Source organism: Nannospalax galili, unplaced genomic scaffold, assembly GCF_000622305.1.
Source record: "Nannospalax galili isolate Female #2095 unplaced genomic scaffold, S.galili_v1.0 scaffold167, whole genome shotgun sequence".
NCBI classification, from domain to species: Eukaryota; Metazoa; Chordata; class Mammalia; order Rodentia; family Spalacidae; genus Nannospalax; species Nannospalax galili.
The window spans coordinates 3,804,396-3,808,653 of NW_008358534.1; the positions used below are offsets into that span (position 1 = coordinate 3,804,396).

Here is a 4,258-nt window from a genome sequence, read left to right on the forward strand (position 1 = left end):
CAGGCTGGCTTTGAGCTGTTGACCCTCCTGCTTCAGCTTCTCAAGTACTGGAATGGTAGTCATGAGCTAGCACACCCACCTATGCCCTTATTTTGAAGTAAAATTTATATAGATTTATCCTGACCTAATGACTTCTTATTATAGAACATAAAGATTTAGTATTTTATGCTTTATCCTTTCTAACCTTTTCTTTCTTCTCCCAATATAGTTTTGTGGGTGTATAATTCTAATTTAGAAATAATTTGCTCAGGGCTGGAGAGATGGCTCAGCAGTTAAGCACACTAGCTACTCATGCAGAGAACCAGAGTTTGGTTCCCAGCACCCACATGATGGCTAAAAAATATCCTAACTCCAGTTTCTGGGGATCATTGCCCTCTTCTGGTCTCCTAGGGCACTGCACACATGTGGTATATAATGCATGCAGAACACTCACATAAAATAAAAATAAATTAAAAAAAAATTCCTCAGACTGTTGAAGGCTAAACTACATCTCAATGAACTCACTGTGGTTACAAGTGACTGTAGCTTCTTGTCTATTGATTAAAACAAACTTACCTTTTCCTGGTACTTCAGACTGAACCATGGCTTCGGCTAGATAACTGCTCTACAACAAATCTATGTTTGCAGTTTGACCCCATCCTTTTAATGGACAATTCTAGACCCTTGCCTGCCTTTCATATCATGTATGATTGCTAGAATACATCTACTTCCCTGTTTTGAAAGCAAAACAATATTAGCTCATCCTCAGTCCCCTTGGACTTGTGCTGTTCTCTATCTCATGTCAGTATCCTAGGATGTAATTAATATGGGCTATTTGGAGCACAATAACAGAAAGCCCTGATCTCATCTGAAGAATTGACATTTAAGCTGAAATCTGAAGGATGAAAAGCTAAGATGGATAAAAACATTCCAGCAGAGATGGTTGCCTGTGCGAATGCTATCAGGAGAGAAGGGGAATTCAAGGAATGAGAGGCATCCAGTGGGGTGGAGCCTGGTGAGTCAGAGGGACAGCTGACCACTTGAAGCTAGAGAGGAGGGCAGGGGTCACATATTCAAGACCTTGTAGGTGATGTTAAGGAAGGTTTCTGGTCTTTCCTAAAAGCAAAGGAAAGTCCCTGAAAAATCATAAGGACAGTGATTTTTTTATTTAAACTGAGATGTAACTTCGTTTTTTTTTTTTAAAATAAGATTAGCTGGAAAAAGTGATTATTCCTCACCCTCACCAGTCACCTCTTGTTGATTTACTGAATGACCAACCTGCAAGCCATTTGATTTTCTTCATAAAGTGGAAATTGGGCAACAGGATTGCTCTGTCCCTACCTGAACAGCAAGCGTTCTCTCTAGTCAAGTTGAGGTCCAAGGACTTGCTGAATTCCCACCTGAGGGATGTTGGGGCTTCATGCAGTCAGCTGACACTTCAAACAGTTGGCATTATGTGCCACTGGCTGTGACATTTTAGGCAGGAGGAAGTCAGTTTCTTCAGCTCTGTTTATGGAGTTGGCCAAACAGAAATGGTAGCTGATGGTCTGCTTTTCATAGTCATCCACAACAGCTTTCTACAACACCTGGGTTTTCTTTGGAAACTGTGAAGAGGCACTGAAAAGAACAAAAATAATTTCTTCTTGTCTTAATAAAACCGCACCAAGGAGCGACTACAGGGTTATGAGAGTGTCGCTCTAATTTCAGGGTGAATTTGGGATATGGGAAAAAATTGCTTTTGCATAAATCTCATGTTTTGCTAAGTATATTTTGATTGGTATGGAACTGCATTTTCACAGTGGAGCAAATTACCCTGGACTCATGAGTATAGGCGTGCTGAAATAAATGAGGAGGACAAAGAGATAGTGGAATTCTAACAACATGAAATATGAGCAACTGTTCTGCTATGTCCTGAGGGATCTTAAAGTCATTGCTTTTAAAGCTGTAGCAATATGACAAAAACCCAACTGTGAGAGAATACAGCAAAAATAGTTTCAATTTTAAGTTTATATGCATAAATCTATAAGCAGAGTATTTTTTCCTCCATCTGTGTGGATGTGGCATTTTCATCCCAAACTGAATTAGTTTTCTATTACTTATTTTGTTGATCAGGATGTATTTTATTGATAAAACTAGACTTCTGCCTGGAATGAGTGTCAATAACCTCCTCTTCCACCCACCTTAGTATCTAGAATACTGTTACTCTCATAGTAGTTGTTCAGCAAATAATTAGTAAATGAAATTAAGGTCATTTTGTGTTCAATGAAAGTAAACCTGGGGGCCACCCTGTTTCAAAACAATTCTTTTTAGTAGAGGGCACAATCTTCATCCATTTGTCAATAAAATATCTTACTATCCAATTAATAAAAATTTAAGACATTTTAAAAATCCAGTGTGGGGAAAATAGAGGAGTCAGAGAAGGGAAGGAACTGGAAATGCTTGACTTTATTTACTTCTAAGCAGTTAGGACAGTTTGGGAACTAACTTGGGTTTCCCTCATTTGCACTTATTGTGGTTGGGCTCCTCCCTGATCCCAGAATCAAGGTCAAATTTCATAGTTTGCTTCTGAAGATACATTGGGGTTTCAACTTTCATTTGTAATGCCCCCGCCCCCCATGTGTCCTGGGTTACTGCCACTGTTGTTCTTTTTCTTAGGTTGTCCTGTACTTTACATCTGACCTCTCCCTCCACCCAGGACTTTGTTTTCTGGGCTCCTTCAAAGCCTTCCCACATTCCAAAGCCTCAGTTAAACCCAAGATGCTGTTTATGGTCTTGGACCTATGGACATTCCGGGATTTTCATTCGGTTTTTCAGGAAAGCTGCTTAGATCTGTTTCAGAGACATTGTCCTTTCCTGTTTCCTTTGGCATGTGCAACCATTTCATTCTAGCATGTAGTTTTCACGCGTTTGAACCCTGTGGCTACATTTGGACGGGTCTGTGTTCAGTCTCTGAGTACCCGGTAGAAAAAAAACAGGAGGAAAGGTTTGTTGAAATCACAAACGCCTGAGACCCACTGTAAAGGCCCTCCAGGACCTTAGAAGAGGTCTGTGGTGTGACTGCGCCCTCCCCACGGCTGGGCTGGTGGGAGAAGGCCATCCTCAACTCCCTTTACACATTGCTTTTCTACTTTCACAGTGAAGCCAAGTTTTCCGCCAACTGCCCTGGCCCCGCCCCGGCCCCAGATGGCGGTGTGCGAAGGGTGGGAGCGGCCGGGATGTGCCGGCTCCAGGAAACTGGACTCAGTTTTCATCTTTCAACTTTCGCAGATTCCTGTTCCCCGCTAGGGAGCTGAATGCGTGGAGGGTTTCCTGGTGCGTGAATGTCGCGTTGCAGGAAAGCCTCCCAGCACTTGGGGCTTTGTGCAATACCCCTCCCGTTTCCCAGCTAAGAATCTAGGCAGCGTTTGTGATTTCCACACTCAGTCTGTGAGGACATCCGCGGTTCGGCCAGTCTCCGCAGCTTCCCCATTCAACCCTGTGGGCAAACCCCCGACCGGCGTGTGGGGGAGCTCCCAGCCCGCAGTAGCCAGCTGACAAGAAAAGGTTGGACTACAACTCCCAGGCTGCATCGGGAGCCCTGCGAAGGGCGGGGACGAGAGGGAGGGCGTAGCAGGGAAATCCCGCCCCGCTGCGCAGCAGAAGCGACACAAAGCCCGACTTTACAACCTCCCAGAGAAAGTGGAAGTAAGAGGGCTTAGATGGGGAGGTAGGATGAAAGAACAAATAAATTAAAAAGCCACTAACAAATAAACAAAGAAGCCCGAGAAAGGGAAGACGGCGCAGGTGGGAACACAGAGTAGCTTCTCACGTTAGTAGCCCGGGGGAGGGGGGGCAGGGGGACGACGGCGGTTGGGAGTAGTCCCGCGCTCGCCCGGCCCCGCCCGCTCGCTAGGGTCCCCACAGAGCCCCTTCCTCAGCCTCAAGTGCGGGCCGAAAGCGCCGAGCCATTGAAGGGCTGCGAGTGAAGCCGCCCAGCAGACGAGTTAGGAGCAGGGTGAGGGAGGCTGTGGTTCCTCCCAGACCCCGGGGAGGAGTGTCAGGCTGAGGTGAGGCGCGGGGAGCCGGGCGGGGGCTTAGCGCCGGTTAGAGCACGGGGCGCGGAGCCCGGCGCTGCCGGGGAGATTGGGGCGGCCCCCTCCCCGCAGGAGGAGCCTAGTGCTAGTCCGCCATCCCTCCCCCGCGCGCCGGGCTCTTCACGGCGGGCTGCAGCGGGAGCGCCTGGTGGTGTATGGGCCAGATAAGCGGGAGGGGCCGCTGCCCTTGGCGGGGCGGGCCGGGG

At 46.9% G+C, this 4,258-nt stretch overlaps 1 protein-coding gene across 3 annotated transcripts in view; it reads left to right on the top strand.

Moving 5' to 3' along the window:
* The first annotated feature begins 3,622 nt into the window (after positions 1-3,622).
* Atp11c (ATPase phospholipid transporting 11C) overlaps positions 3,623-4,258 on the top strand; it is a 261,713-nt gene continuing 261,077 nt past the window's right edge. Inside the window, exon 1 of one of the 3 annotated variants that reach the window (XM_029558010.1) lies at positions 3,623-3,663. The gene's annotated coding sequence lies outside the window, so the exon portion shown is untranslated. The other 2 variants (XM_029558009.1, XM_029558011.1) reach the window with 2 other exon arrangements.